The following is a 17,061-nucleotide window of genomic DNA, read 5'->3' as shown; positions in this document are numbered from 1 at the left end:
CATCTCACCATTTTCAGGGAATGTAGACGCTGCTTTTCTTTGAGGGGTGAGAGGACTGTAGCAAAACAACAGGTTTTTCTGGTTTGTATCTCTCTGTGGACAAAACACACTTTAAAAAAAATTGGAAGAGTTAGAAACCGTATTCTCGGATCTGTCAAGAAAGAAATGAAAGGACACATTTGAGCACATTTGAGTACCTTTACTTTTTTTTTTTTTGGAACATGACTTTTCCATTGACTTTAATTAAGGTTTCATTAAACCCTCAGTTTGGAAAGCTTTTAATTGAGAGAGAATTTGCTTACTGGGCATTTTTTTTTTTTTTTTTAGAAAATAGCTATAATAAACGGGTCCTCCAACTTTACAGTAAAATTCAACTTTGTTCTACCTTTGTAGAAATTGCTTATAGATCCACTCTTAAGAAATGAGCCATGCCAACCATAATGATTTTTATCTCATAATCGAGTGGCCCAAAGTTGGCTCCACTATACTTTATAAGTATATTGCCTGCTGACAAATTCATCCAATTAGCAAAGGTGAAGGTTTATAATTGGGGTTAACTAGAATTTAACTGGTCACTGATAATCACACCCTCCCTCACCTCCTCTAGAGCGTAGCTCCCGAAGTTACTTGAGTTGCTGTATCTCGTCCCCTGACAAAAACAAAAGTCTGACTTCAAAAATCCCTTTTCAGGAAAATCCAATAGAGCCATTTTTGCCAAAGCCATGACAACAATGGAACTTCAGGGCATGGTATTTTCCTGCTGTTTGGGGGAGTGAATCTCTGCCCCACCCCCTTCCCACTCCCCTACTACTGAGAGTATTTTTATATAGTTCAAGTCCCTATTGGTCTGCAGTTTGCAGTGCGGTTTAAAAAGTAATACATCTTTTCTTAGATGTACCCCAGTTTCTGCTTTTTAATAGACATGATAATGAGCTTCTGGGTCTTCATTTCCCAGTGTGCAGAGAGCTCGAATAAATCTTCGATTGTTCACAACCCAGGAGAAGGTTCCGGAGCAGGGGGATCCATTGAGGTATCTCTAAACAACTATTGTTTTAAGCATTTTTTCTTTATTAATGTTGGACTTTCCTGGTGCCACTGATTTTTTTTTTTTTCTCAGTATATTCAGTAGCATCTGCTCATAATGAGCTGAGACAGAGTGAAATTCCTTTTGCAGTGAATCAGAATGAATGAAAGTTCCCAACTGTTTTTGGAGTGGCTTAATATGCAAGCTCTAATATTGGCTGTACCAAAGGTTTCCTGGTAGGTAAAAAGAAAGCTTTATTCTGGATTTTCACAAAAACACGTCTGCTTGGGCAGTCTGAGTTTTGCTTCCTAGATTTCAGAATTTTGGAAGATGTTTCACTTTTGTGCAGACAAAAGCCGATGTGAAAATACATTTGGCCAACTTGGGGATTATTTATTGTTTTTGAAGACTGACTTATTTACAGCTATCTAGCATAATATAACTTCTTATGAACAAAATGCTTTCCCCTTCCAAAAAAAAAAAAAAGCAAATTCGAAGGCCTAAGAAACTTAGAAATATATGAACATATAGTTATATATTTCTCTCAGTTTTTTTTAAGAACTCAAAATATCGTTAGAGCAATTTCTGTTTTCAATTTTATTGACAACTTTGAAAACAGAAATCCTGATACTGCAAAAGCTCAGTGTTGCTGGGTTTTTCATACATTAAAAGAAAAAAAAATACACTTCTTCTCTCCCTTTATTTGCAGGGGAGACAATGGCATCAGGTATATATTTTGATATGACCTCAGGTTATGCTTAAAATAACTTATATTACATTGACTAGAATTTTTGTTTATTAGACCTGAGGTGATTGATGATGCCTCCACTAATTCTAAAATAATCCTTTGGAAATTATCTTCATATTATTACCGATATAACTCCATCTATTTCCCTAGCCAGCTGGATCTGGTGGGAGGTTGAGATATATTTTAGTTTATTTTTTTTTATTCGGGTCCTTATGAAAAAAGAAGATGGTGGCTCTAGCCCATCCCCAAAGCTTTAACCAATTGACTATGATTGAATACTTTTTCTTATTACTGCTCACTGGGATCTTCTTATGAAATGCACATTTCATTTTTATCCAGGACCTGGGGATATGGGGCGACAGAGGAATATTACTTGAAATTCGGCACACCACAGTCTGTAGAAAGCTGCACACCAGGATTGTGGAAGAGTTATAATTTTAATTCTTTTTACAATGACAAGGTTATTTCAAAGTTAAATTATCATTATCTGTTGAAGCAAACAGCACAGTGGCAGTGTTAATAGGACAAGTCTGGCTTATTCTAATTGGTAGAATCTGTAGTTTCCTATGCTGAATTTTAAATCTAAGCATTTCCAAATTAATAGGGTGATTGAAGAAGAGGGATGTTATTTGCAATCTGGTTGGGCTGAAATGGGTACTTGGTGGCACATATCTTAATACAGCAAGTCATCATTATGATTATTACTGCCTCTATGATAGCCAGGTAGAGGCACCTGCTCTCTCTCTCTCTCTCTGGCTTTTCCGGTTAAACACTAACAATCAATTAATTCCTGAAAAACAGTAATGACCGGAAAAGATGCGAGCTTTCATAGTATCAAAGAAGGATGTGTTTGACATTGGTCAGTGCAAAGGTTGCACTTGCAGAGTCCCAGACATCTAGGAGCATGGATGCTTAGCTGAAATAAAGCCGAATTTCAATTCCATCATGTCCTGCTACTGAACAGAATCAGCTGCTACTCTGTTTTTTGGTATGAGCTTCAACTGTGATATTCTCCGTTTATAGAGTCTGTGTCAACAGTAGGGTTTGAGTATATGACTCATGAAGATTCTGGGCTTGTAATTTTGTTAGCAGTATTCTTCCGGTTTCGCCTAACAGGGAAAAATAAGACAGTGGAATGTGTTTTACCACAGATGATGTAATAGAGATAAATATTGAGCATACATATATCCAAGATTGGAAAAAAAAAAAATTCAGAACCATGGCAGAATCAAAACTACAAATGTATTTTGTGTACACCGTTTGGCAGTTTATATTTCTAATGTTAATTTGTCTTCCTCTTAAAGGTAATTAGTGATGAAATAGACCAAATAACGTGACATTTCTCAAAGTAGAAAAATAAGAATTTTGTTTATGTTCTCCGCAACAGCAACAGAAATTTCTCACAATCATTTTATATTGCCAGCTCAAAAAATAAATACATTTAGATAAAACCAAATTAAATTACAGTTCTCTAAGGTCACGAAGGAGGATTGAGGTAGACTCTTCTCTTCCTCTTGTCTTTAATTTACCTGTAGGGAAGGATTGGATATTTGAATTAGTGGCTGACATTTAAAACTTGAGAGTCCGAATAAAAATAGCGATTTTTAAGTTTTTCTTGAAAATTCAGATCTGGCAACACTGGACTTTCATTTCTACCTGTAAATAAAGGGCTTGGTTTGAGCGGTGGCCCCGGGGAGATTTTCCATTATCCCCACCTAGCCCTGAGACACGAGTCTCCACAATGACATCATGACCTTCCCGTTGACAGCCAACCTGTGGCTGAGGTGAGAACACATCTCTCTATTCTTTGTCAGGAACAGTCTTTGTTGGCCATGTCAACCAGTCTACCATCTTCTCTCCTTCATTTGCTGGTTTCTATACCCATAGCTTTCCCCTACTCAGGAAAACTCACTTGCTTCAATCCAGGTGCCTGAGACAAAATGTCCCTTTCATGAAATGCTTTCAGTCACTCTCACCTGTACCCTGGTCTGATTCTACTCCATACCTCTTCCACACTTTGGTACACGATCCACTCAACAAATGTCTGTGGTATCAAGGAAAAATTAATATTGGCTAAAATAAATGTATCTTCAATGACATGATTCTCCACATCAATTTCTCACAATGACACAATGGGAGACATGCTACTGGCGCTCATAACTTCCCTGTGAATTAGACTTCAGTCTCTGCCATTGGATATCAATAATAATTTGGCTTATGTTCTCTTATAAATAATTCTACATTTCAATCTTACCTCTACTCAATCTCCTCAAATAAGAAAAAATTTTTGAATCAAGGACAAAATCTTCCTGTCCTTGATACCCATTTAAGAACAAGAAATATGATCCTATGGCACAAATACTAGATATCATCTCTCTTGCATCAGAATTCACATCACATTTTGTATCACTTGCAACGTATTTATCCCATTTTATTTCATATTCAATAGTAATAGACTATACTTTCTTTAAGGGTGGAGATTGTACCTTATTCTAGTTTGTATTCTCCTTAAAGAGAGTTACCCTTCTATGTGTTTGAATTAATGAAAGGTAAGCAATCATCAAAGAATATTGACTGAGTTAATGGACATGAGACATCAATTCCCAATGCCTGAGATGGACATATAATCAAAAATTCATCTAAGATTCTCACTCACAACTTGAAATTCCAGGACAGGGACTCACAGAGAGGAGCCTTCAGGCAGTGAACAAATGTACTTTCACTTTACTCATCAGACAACACTCCTGTTTCCTTTAAGATCATACTAATCTCCATATCCCCTTATTGCTGGAAATATTGAATTGTAATTTGAAGAAAACTAAATGTAGACTAGGTGCTTTCCACCAATAGTCCTTCCTTTGATTTAAGGCTTTTAATTTTCCTGATCAAATAGACACACATGCAAAGGGTCATTTTTTGATATCACTAGAGTGGGAATCAGTTTATCTAGCCTAGAATAGTAACGTCAAGGGAAGGAGACACAAGATGGGTAAGTTTTGATCTATGAGTTGGAAAGGAAAATAACAAGAAAAGTTCTGGAATGGAGAATCTCGGAGGAGTATCTGTGTTGAGGAACTTTATATTAGGGCAAGATAGGTACAGAGAGGTGATGTCTATTTTTGTAAAGGCTGTCAAATGATCTTGAAAATAAACTCATGGGATGGCTTTCAAGAACTGCTTTAAGGGTAATTGGTTCAGGGTGCATTGGGGCAACTCAGATGCTTCCCACAATATTTTTTTTTCCTCAAGATGAAAAGAAGATGACCGTGACATCATGAGTCAATCTTTTTCAAGTTTTATGTTTCATATATGATTTCAGTATAAGAATATGAATTAATAGTACCTCTCAATTCACACGTGCAAAATTCTGGGGGAAATTGCAAGTTTTCAAGGATGAGTAAATTACTCCTCCATAAGGGAAGTAAGAGAAACAGAGCAAGAACAATTGGGAGGGGGGGAAAGAAAACAGAAGAAGACAAGTTTAAATTATTGCCTTTAGCTTTCCTTGCTTCTAATTGTGATGCCAAGTTCTATCAATTCCAAAATAGACCTTTTTCTCTGAGTCTCCCATTATGTTTCTTGGTCTCTTGATACCAATAAATGTGAATGAACATGCATACACACAGAGTTCAGTTCCTTATTCTGTTTATTTCCAATAGCAGAAACATGATGCAGTGACAAGATCACTAGAGCTTCCTACCAGATTGCAAACTTGCATGATGCACCTTAAAAATCATGTGGACCTAGTGGTTTGCTGGAAGATCCTGGGGTCTCTGTCTTAGGATCTGTATTAAGGACTTCACATTTTCTATTTCTGAACAGGTTCCACTAAATTTTTAAAGAAAAAAAAAAAAGACAAAAAACCAATCCCCCCAAACACTGCCACTTATGAGATTATTGTAAAGGCTGATAAAATATGAATCACCAAATGGGGTGAGAAGCACATAGTGGAGATGTGATAACTGGAACTTTCTTACCACTTTCCCAGCATTCCTTTATTTGGCTATAAATAAGTTTAATGAATCATTCACAGAAATGTTAATAAAATTTGTGTCCTTAGCCAAGTCAATGGAAGTTTTCACTTTTGTGGCAACTGGCTATGAAAGACTTGTAAAACCAGATGCATGATGAGGGGAAAGCATAGATTGACACAAGCTACCTTCTCAGTGAGGAGATTTGGGCAACAGAATGAACAGGTTCTATGGTTGGACATCTATATAGTTGAGAAGAAAGAAAAAGGACCAAAGAGGTCTCCAGAATTCTCTCCTGGGCAACTTTTTCCTCGCAGTATTGATATTTCATAGATTCTTCCACCTAGATTATTAAAAGATCATAGAAGAAATGAAAAACCACATACATTATTCTTTTCCAAGTATATTTCAATGTCCCTGTCAATATTCACTTGGGATACACCACTGATTCTAAGATTGTCAAAGGACATTTGGTCTAGATTAATAGCCTAAATTAATTAATTAGCTTCCTTGTCTCATTGCCTTCCCTTCTCTTCCTCTGTCTTTGCTTCCCCCCTCCCAATTGCTTTCCCTCTGTGTCTTTTCTTCCCCTTCTGGAGGAATAATTTACTCATCCTTGAAGATTTACCATTCCCTCAAGAATTTTGCATATATGAGCTGTGAGGTTCTACTAATTTACATTCCTATTTTGAAGTCATATATGACACATACAGCTAGAAAAAAAATTGATGTGGGATTTTACAATTATGTTCCTTTTATTCTGGGGAAAATGCAAAAAAAAAATATGGGGAACATTTGAGATAACAATGAGAAATCCCAATACACTCTGAATCAATTAGCCTTGGTGCAATTTTTTGGAAGCGATCACATGAGGTAGGTCAAGGAATTTACTGTTACATGTTGAGAGAAGAAACCCCACACATTGAGATGGGAGGCAAAGAGTCAGGGAGTCAACATTTATAATTTCTTCAAGATAACCATTTTGAGTTTTCCCCAAATTCAGTCCTACTGCACTAAGATCCAGATAAGACAGAATTTACCAGCAGTACCCACCAATTTATTATGGAAACGAGGAGTCCTCTGAAGTTCCAGAGTCATTATCTTTGTTTATGTTTCAAGTAAGCCCTCTTATATAGGTAAAGATCTTCTTGTCACACTTTAACTTTTAATAAGAAACAAGTCTATCAGTTATGTAGTATTAAAGTGAAGGATAAAAGAATGAGGATAGAGAGGTGATTTGAAAAAGTGGAAATTGAAAAATATGACTAAAAACCTTTCTTTCCTCCTTTTTGCCTGCATCACTTCTCTGTCAACATGTCTCCTACTCCTAATGGGAAGTCCACTGAGCAGAAGACAATCACCATGAAAGCAGCTAAACATGGGGGGTTTGCCAGTTAATCAGTACCTCAGTGCTGACCATTGTTTACACAGGGAAGGGGCCCCAAGATTCTTCATCTCCCATACTGGAGGGCTGCAAGGCAGGGCCCTCACTCTCCAGCAAGCCGCCAAGCCTCTATTTAATTAACTGCCTATCTCTGCCCTGGTGTGACTTGCATGGCCGGGAAGGTGTTTCCCAAGGAAATCAGAATGGGGGGCAGAGCGGGAAAGAAGGGGGAAAAAAAGGTGAGTTCAGGAGGGCAATGAGGCGGGGGTTAACAACGCTGCTTAAGATCAAGGGCTGGAGTGCTGAGATGCTGCCAGACTTGAAAACTTTAATTTACTGTCACTGTTAGCCCCCTTTGAGGTTTATAGTGGTATTTATACACACAGCATCAATCACATGAAACAAGGAGGGGATTTATAGTTTGTTTTAAAGACTGCAAATGCAATGTAATGCAAATAGCTTGCCTCATGGGCATTTACGTTTAATGGGAAAATTACAGATGCAAAAGATTGGTAGAACAAATTTTAAATTGACTTTATTACATCTAGTGCTTTTCAGAGAATACTATTAAAAAAAAAAAAAAAAAGAAAGATATGGTAATGGAGTTCTGCACTGTAGCCTGACAACTTAAATTCCACTTAACTGACTTCCTTTCTTTTTTTTTTTCTTTTCTTTCTTCTGTTTTTCGTTATTGTTGTTTCTTGCATCTTCCTGCTTACATTACTCTTACAATAAGTTTGGCTGAAAATTCTTCATGTTCATAAACTGATTAGGAATTTGATTTTTCTTTATTTTGCTTCAGATGGCTTTCTTCTAGGCCCAGGCAAATAACATCCACAGGAAATGTATTCATGAAATGGTATCATGGCTGCATATGTATTTTTCAGCTTCTGCAGTAAAATGACTACTTGGTATATTAACATGTGAATGCCTCTAATCAAAGATTGAAAGTTTCAGAATAAATCAGTTCCCTTACCCTCATTTCTTTAAAACATACATGTGCATGTTTGTGTGTGGGCAGGTACATGTGCACGTGTACGCATGCACACATCCCAAGGCATCATCAATGGTTCTTTGACTTGGAACGTTTTTGGTGAAGATGTTTTCCTGAGCTGAGAACACCAAAGGTTATCATGTGTGAGCTGTTGAATTATTTGCATGGGATGAACTGGTGGTCTCAGCTTGTCCTCTGGCCAATGCCTGGTGCCCCCAGTGCAAAGCTGACATGCAAATTGGTACCACCTGATCAAAGGAAAGACCAGGGCTAAACAGGCAGCAGCCAGGAGCTTTGCTGGTATTAGTGACTGCAAAATCTCCATCCGCCTGTGGACAAAAAGCACAGCCTTCCTATCAGTGAAGAACATTTCCAGGCATAATCTGACTAGCACCATTAGAATCTGTACTACCTTCTGGAAGGGTTTTTGTTATGTTGATCTGTTCTTTTCTCCCTACCTCTTCCACAAAGGACTTCAGAATGGCTTACAAAAACATCTATGATTGTAAATACAAGAATTTAGGATTATATTCTCTTTTTATTAACTTTAGAATTTTATCTCATAAGTCCTTACTTTTATATATTTCTATTGCTCATATATATCCTGGTATTCATATAAAGCTCCTTCAATAAAAATTAAGATATGCATGATGTAGAATTGTCCTGTCCTGTAACTATTTGTACTCTAAACAATGAGCGACTTAAATTAGAAAGAAAATACACCTTTTCAAGAAATTCATAGTGACAAGGAAGTCCCTGAAAGGTCATGTCCTTACTTGACCTCCAAACACTTCTGCAATAAGACTACTATGTTAGGGTTGGTTTCATGTTCATAAATGAAAATTCCAAATAACAGTGGTGAAAATAGAAAATTAATATCTTCTGTCTTAGGCGAACCAAAGCAGTTATGGTGGCCTTCTTCCACACAGTTCAGAGGAGCTCAGAGTTTCTGTCATTTTTCTTTTGCATATACATGACTTCTATTCTGGAAGTCACCCACCATCCAAGATGGTGGCTCCATTTTTATCCATGATGTCTTCATTTTAAACAGAAAGGTGGAGAAGGGGACAAGGAAGGGCACAATGCCCCCCATCCCTGCTTTAAATACACTCCTTGGGAGTGAGATATATATATATATATATATATATATATATATATATATATATAATCACTTCTACTTTCATATCATTGGCCAGAAGTTTGTTACATGGATACACTTTGCTTCTCGGGTGGCCAAAAACATAATCTTATTTTCTTGACAGCTGTAAGTCCGGTTAAAATCTAGGGGTTCTGTACTAAAGTATAAAGTAGAGGATAAATATCAAGAAAAATAGCAATATGTAACAGCAGCATATACCAGAGTCAACAAGATTATTTTTACACATAGTTTGATTGATACTAATCCTTACACAAAAGATTCAGATAATAATCTATGTCTATTGATAAGAGAACCAGAAGGACCAATTTAGCTAGGTGATTATCAAATCATCAACTATATAGACTTGCCTCCTTTGATGAGACCATTAGTTTCATTTTGAGCATTAGTGATATATTATGGTTTGATTTTTTAAAAATTTGATAGGCATAGGCATGACTTCAAGATTTGCATTATTAGCTGCTTGGTAGTTTATATCTGGGTGCTGTTGTCTGGGTATTTAAAGCAAAACAACATGCATGCATTTTTCTTGATTCAGCAAATAATGTAAGAAATATATTTGGCCTAATATTTCAAAATCAAAGTTGTCTGAATAGCTTTCCGTGCTCTATTCCTTTATGCAGAGTCACCTAGTACTTATTGAAGATCCCAGTATTTGCCAGACATTGGGCTTAATGTATTTGCTTCATTTACTCCCAGATTGGGAGTAAGTAGGAAGAGGAAGGTAGGATTCTCTGCATCTTTATTCACAGATGAGACTCTGAGGTTTCGAGAGCTAGCTATATGCTAATTACTATCAGGACCAATGTCATTGGATCGAAAGACCAGGTCCACTGAGAGCAAGCAGGAGATATCTGAAAAATGCATTTGAACAGAAATCAAAGAAAAAAAAGCCATGAAATTTATATTAACAACAGTAATGTAACTACCTTTAAATGATTAAGCAGCCTTTCAAATGCAAAGGCAAGTGACCAATTAAGGCTTAAACCTTTGATCTGTGAATTTGCTAGTAGCCTTGAATTATTAAATTAAAAGCTAAAAGACACAAATAACTTCATTAAGTTGATCTCTCAATAATACCAATAAATCTATTAAGGATAAATTATGGGAGAGTAAAATGCCTTCCTACAACAGTGCTTCCTGTTTCTGTTTCATTCTGTTTTCTTTGATAAAATCAAAGGAGAGTTTTCCAAAAAGACTGTACAATTTATGGGGAAAGATGTTGCAGTTTTTAACCCTTCCCATTTATTTTATTTATAAACAGGTAAGCCAGAATTTATCTAGAGGGGACCTCTAACATCTATAATTTAGGATAAGAAGGAGGGACTTGGAGGGAAAATATAGAAATGTATTACAGTTTTGCAAATTTTACAAAAACTTTACGACCATGTGAACATTTTTCGAATCTTTCCCAAGTCCTGGAAGGTGCGATGAGGACGACGACGGTGGATCATTCATTGGCTCATGCATGTTCCTGTCTCAGATGAAGAGGCGATGGCCGCTACAGCAACATGAGAGCCTCCTTGCCCTTGCCCTTGCCCCCCGACCAGGACCTAGTTTTGTAATGAAAAACCAACTGATTCACTAGAAAAAGATTTCATGTTCTATATTTTGGGAAATACCCCTACATGTTAAAACCTTTCAGGAGGGGAACCTGGGGGGCTCAGTGGGTTAAAGCCTCTGCTTTCAGCTCAGGTCATGGTCCCAGGGTCCTGGGATCGAGCCCCACATTGAGATCTCTGTTCAGCAGGGAGCCTGCTTCTCTCTCTCTGCCTGCCTCTCTGCCTACTTGTGATCTCTGTCAAATAAATAAAATCTTTAAAAAAAAAAAAAAAAAAAAAAAACCCTTTCAAGAGAAAGAAGAACAAAGTAGTATGGAGGCATGATGGCTCCAGCATGAACTGACATCAAATGAGAGGCTGGAAAAGAAATTCACTCTATTATTCTAAATACTTCTAAGTTTCTCTATAAGCCTATGTTATCTGTTCTAATTTTAAAATAATCATAGGGGAAGTATTCATTGTAAGAGAACTGTATTGTGATGCATTTTTTTTGTTGTTGTTGACTAGGCTATCTAGTTGCACACTTTTTCTCCAATGTGAGTAGCTACAGAAATAGTGTGGCCTAATAAGACTTCTTTCCAGAAGGGAGGCACTCTGAAAATATTGGCAGGGTAGAGATTGAGAAACAGTATAATTGCTGTTCACCCTCAACCCTCACCTTCCTTCCCACTATCAGGATCACCTTGGCCTTTCAGAAAATTTTTTGATACAAGTCAACTGTCACCACCCCAAGGTCATCCTGATGTCTTAGGGACTGGTTCTTAAAGTTGGGTCCCCAGACAATTACTAGACTCTCCTGGGAAGTTATTTAGGAATGCAAGTTCTCAGGCCTATTCCTTTACCTCCTGAATCAAATGTGCTGATAGTGAACACCAGATCTGCTTGTATCTGACACATTATCAAGTTCAAGAACCACTTCCTAAGAGAAAATCTCCTAGGGTGAAAGCAGGCATTTAAAATGTCTAGCTTGCCCCTCTTATCTGGCAAGGTCTCTAATTCCTGTATTGCTTTCTGTGATTAAGTTCCCCATAAAAGTAGTAGAGGCACTGTCTTTCCATCCTGCAACCTTTATGGAAAATCTGGGAGAACTACAGATTTACAAAAGGCAAGTCTGTGCCTGTTTTTTTTTCCTTTGCTTTGTTAATCTTTTTTTTTTTTTTTCTTAAGTGTGAAAAGGGAAATGAAATTAATTCCCATGTGCCAAAACTCATTACAAAAGAAGCCTGGGAAGGATAGACAATCATTTAACCGATGACAGAAAGTAGACCCATGGCACCCAGATGTTGGGGTTTCAGGAGAAACGACATTTTAAAAGAAATGTCAAGGCATTTCTTTTGTTTTCGTTTTTTTAAAACATTTTTTAAAGTCCATCTAACAGTATCATCGTTTTCTTTCAAAACCATTGAATAAAAAAAGAAAAGGAAAGAAAGAAAGAGAGAAAAGGGAAAAAAAAGGATATGTTTTCAGTAAAATACAGTAGTCCTGCCCCAGGAAATATTTTTGGCAAGCTTTCACCAACATTTGACCATAGATTGTCAAACTTTACTTAGAGATAGCTCAGGTTGCTAGCTTTAAAAAGAGGCTTTTGATAATTACAATTTGAATATGTCCCAAGACTTCAACACATTCTACATTTGCTGATATTCCTTCTTTGGGCACCCAAAGCCATTCATTCAACAAATATTTGAGTGCCCAATGGGGGGCAGGCAATGGTCTCCATGCTGAAATGGTAGCATGGCCCTGGGAGCCAAGGCTCCCAGGCCTTATGAAGCTCAAGGATTTATATTCCGGTGAAGGAAACAGACAATTAAGCCAATGCAGATGTACTTTTAGGGGCTGGTAAATATGTGAGGAAGAAGGAGGCAGAGATGGAAAGAGACATTACAGATTGAACTATGTCTCTCCAAAACTCATACACTGAAGTCCCAACTTCTGGTAGCTCAGAACATGGCTATATTTGGAGATAGGGTCACTGAAGCTAAAATGGGCTCATTAGGGCAGACCCTAATCCACTGTGACTTGTGTCCTTAGAAGAGGAAATTGGGACACAGACAGACAGAGGAAAGACAAAGTGAAAACACAGGGAGAAGATGACCACTTACAAGCCAAGGGAAGAGAACTCAGAAAAAATCATCATCATCATCGTCATCATCATCATCTTGCAATTTTCTTGCCCTTGGACTGCTAAGCTTCCAGAACCATGAGAATATAAATTTCTGCTAAGTCACCCCAGTCCGGGGTACAGGGTGGCAACAGCCTCAGCAAACTAGTACAGAAAGCTTTAAAGATGGTAAGAGATGGTCTTTCACAGGAGCATTTTTGCAGAAACTTAGAAATTTGTGGTGGGAGGGAAGCATACATAAATTTGAGTGTTGTCTTCCACAGGCCAAAGGACTAGCACATGCTTTCTATATTCAGAGCCTTAAACCACAGCCTGGGCTGCTCTTCTGTTATTTCTACAATTTTTTTTTTTAATCCCTTGATAGTCATTTTATTTTTTAACAAAGCGGTAGGTTCAAGAAGTAGAAGCTAGTTCATCCACTAGACAACTCAACTGCATAAACGACTTGATCCCATCCAGATTTTTACTAATAAGGATTGAAATTTGTGCCTCACTAAAAATTCCAACTTCCACACGCAACTCTCCTTCTGATTTGCTCAGAAAAACTGTAATCTTAAAAGTTACAGCCAACTATGCCAAGATCTACTTTTATACACGTAGTAGAGTGCGTACATTTTCTGCAATCGATCTTATTTGGTTGCAAACATACTATATTTATTTAAAGTTTGTGTAGGAAAGCCGTATGCCATTGTAAGTGATGAGGCAACTACTTTACTTTTTTATTATTTTTAATCTCATAGAGACTTGACTTGATGAAAAGAAAAATCCCGATGCTCCATGGTGAGGCTCGTCATTCGGTGACAGTTTATTCTGGTTTCTTTTTTTTAAAGTTTATAATTTATATTAAAAACCACATCCTTCAGTGGTACTATGGGTTCTTTAACAGACTGCTATTCTGTGTGCTTCTTGCCGTTTGGCATCAGTAGCTGTCAGTCTGCATTGCAGCACTATTTTGAAACTAATTCAAAGAGGCATTATTCCGCACTTCTTCGGCACAGGCGGAGGGCCTGCTCTCATCTGGGAACGACCCCGTGAGAGCTGCAGGCCAAATCTGGCTTGAATTTATCCAAAGAGTGGCCTTAGTGTTCACATTTCAGCTCTGAATGGGCTATTGAGTTCCACTACCACCCCCCAGCCTTTTTCCCTCTTGAGAGTTGACTGTCTCTCATAAAGGAACATGTAGATTTTTCATTAACTTGTTAAAATCTCTGTCATGGATTACAATGAGGTGTCTTCTCTTCTGCGTTGAGTGATAGAGCTTTGAGTAGGGGTGAAGATACAAGAGACTGGTATCTAGCAGAAGCAAGAATAAAAGAAACAAGTTTTTGGGTGAGTTGTGGATGGCCAGTCTAACTCTGAGACATAAATAAGGTCCCATTTATCCATTCACAAGTGGACCAGTTTTAAGTCCAATTTGAAGTAGACCGGAGTGCTTTTGATATTGCTCAGGTGTGTACCAGGACCTGATTCTTCTGCAGAATTTCCTTGGGACATTTCAATTCACATAGGCTCCTCCTTGTCAGTTTGGGCATTGAAATTGCAGTCGTAATGGAGGAGTTAGTATTTGAATGTCCTCTCGTTGCTTATTGAACATGCATTCTGCCTTCCCTGGTTGACAGAGAGATGTTTGAAGTCAGGGAACTGTGTGTGCGGTGCCTTCTGGACCATCCTGACTTCTAGGAGTTTGCTGATCCGTAGTCAAAGCAGCTGGAAACTCTTGGTTGGTAAATAAATGAATCATTGTCTTTCCCAAGAGCCTTAGCAAACATGCATCATGGTTATGTTCCTGCCTTGATTTCAGGTTCTACAACCGTTATGTCCCGTGGAGATTGGTATATACACTTTTCTTTTTCTTTTTTTTTTTTTTTTTAATAATTTGTAAAACCTCTAAGGAAAGATTCTCAGGATGACTTTAGAAAAGTGAGATGTGAAGAGCAGATGATCTTTGTAAGGACAGGAGTGTACTCACTTTTGGGTGTCCAGGGCTGACCACAGGGCCTGGAAGATAGTGATACATACAAATATTTGCTGAATAGACGCACATGTGTGTAGAAGACTTTGATACAATTTTAAACCATGATGACTACAGCTACTTCCTCTCTCTGTGCAATAATATCCATGTACTTTTTCTAGAATAGAGGTCCCTCAGTCGCTTATATTTAAAGCAAAGTATTTTATTGAAACGCCCTATAGGCAGAGTAAGAAGGAGGCAGAAAACAACAGAAGTAGTAAAACTGTTAGGTGAGGGGAGAAAAGTCAAGAATTTTTTTTTTAATTTTTTTAAAGATTTTATTTATTTGACAGGCAGAGATCACAAGTAGGCAGAGAGGCAGGCAGAGAAAGAGAGAGGAAGGGAAGCAGGCTTTCTGCTGAGCAGAGAGTCCAATGCAGGGCTCAATCCCAGGACCCTAAAATCAAGACCTGAGCCAAAGGCAGAGTCTTTAACCCACTGAGCCACCCAGGTGCCCCAAGAATTTTTAGAATTGGAAGCAGCATGGAGAAGAACAAGATATAGAAGAGAATGGAAAAAAGGGACTATCCAACCAATGCAGCTGAAGGGTGACATCCCAGAGGGACATAGGCCAGGACCCAGGCTGGGGCTAGGCCAGGGCAAGGTGAAAGAAGCACCTTTAATGTCAAATTCATCTAATAGTTTAAGTGGTTTTCTGTGTGATATTGTGCAGTGATTTCTCCCATCACCCTGGTCACCCTCAAACCCTTAGTAAAGTCTGTGCCTTCTGAAAGCCCACTGTTAATACTGCGAATGGAAATAAAGCAAGGAAAAGAGACTGGGGGCCCAGGTGTGGGATAGCAGCCATTGTGGCTGAGATCTGGTGTTCTGTGAGCTTTGAAAGTAAGATCAACCCAGAGAACTCACAAAAAGTCAATGTATACACATTTCATGTATAATTTTAAGAAAGGGTATTCAAGTTAGTTTTGCTAAACTCTCAAACTAGAGTATCACTACAGCTGGTATTTGGGTTACAAGTGAATTGATGTTTTATTTTATATTAGTAAGTCTATTTCCCAAATAATGAATATGTTTTAAAGAATACCCTTTCTGATTATAATAGTTAAGTTCAAGGTACAAAATTCATAGAACACTAGCAAAAAGGAGAAAATTTTACATACCTACAATCCCCTCCCCTAAATACAATGACATTTGTATTTTGTTAGCTATCCTTCAAGACATTTTGCTCAAATCCTTGAATTGTGGCTAGCCTTGTGACTTACATACAATGAAAATGACAGAGTGGCAGTTCCAAACCGAGTCTTACAGAAGCTTTGCACTCTTCCACTCTTTCTCTTAAAACTTTTCTTTGCCAAGAAAACAAGCTCAAGGCTTGTTATGATGGAGAGGAGATGCCACTTGTCCCAAACAAAACCATTCTAAATGAGGATGCAGCTTGTCTGTTGACACACGTGTGAGAGAGCCTGGCCGAAATCAGCACACCCACATCCCCAAATTACAACTGCCTACAGACACATGACTAATCCCTGTTTTGTCCAGAAGAATCCCCTAGCTGACCTTCAGATTCTCAAGAAATACTAAATAAATGCTTAGTATTCCAAACCAAGAAATCATGGAAGAATTTTTTTTTTATACAGCAATAGCTAACTGATACATCTTATTTTGGTGGGAACAAAGCAAGTTTATTCAGATTAAATTACTTGCTTGAGTAACATACCACATAAAAACAGACCTAGAACTTCCATCCACATCTTCCTTGTTCCAACAGAGCAAGTGATTCCCCGCCCCCCAGAATTTATCTTTCTAAATGGTTTTCATATATTCCTATTTTCTTACACTTTAGATATTGTATCTATTGAAGTCTTCCTTTATATTTATTCTGATAGCTTCCATATGGGAGATGATGTTTCCTATATATTAAATATCTAAACTACTTCTCTCTCCGACTTTTATAGTTTATTTTCAGATAAGCTCAGATATTCCCTTAGATAATAGATGTTTTCCGAAAAGTTCCATGTTAACTTGAATTCAAAATTTATATAGTGGCCATACATGGCAAAAATCTTGAGGCCATCTGTAATTTACCACTCTCCATCATAAACCATAAACACTATAGGCCATAGCATGG

At 37.7% G+C, this 17,061-nt stretch overlaps 1 long non-coding RNA gene across 2 annotated transcripts in view; it reads left to right on the top strand.

The window, feature by feature from the left end:
* The window catches only part of LOC309867184, a 283,984-nt gene that overhangs the window by 12,458 nt on the left and 254,465 nt on the right, over positions 1–17,061 (top strand). The window contains exon 1 of one of the 2 annotated variants that reach the window (XR_014313029.1): positions 959–1,030. The exons of the other annotated variant lie outside the window; for it this stretch is intronic. This is a non-coding gene — a long non-coding RNA (uncharacterized lncRNA). Of the gene's footprint in view, positions 1–958; positions 1,031–17,061 lie in introns of those variants that run through there. 2 annotated transcript variants of the gene reach the window in all.

Source organism: Mustela nivalis (genome assembly GCF_964662115.1).
Source record: "Mustela nivalis genome assembly, chromosome: 6".
NCBI classification, from domain to species: domain Eukaryota; kingdom Metazoa; phylum Chordata; class Mammalia; order Carnivora; family Mustelidae; genus Mustela; species Mustela nivalis.
This window is presented reverse-complemented; position numbering and strand designations above follow the sequence as displayed.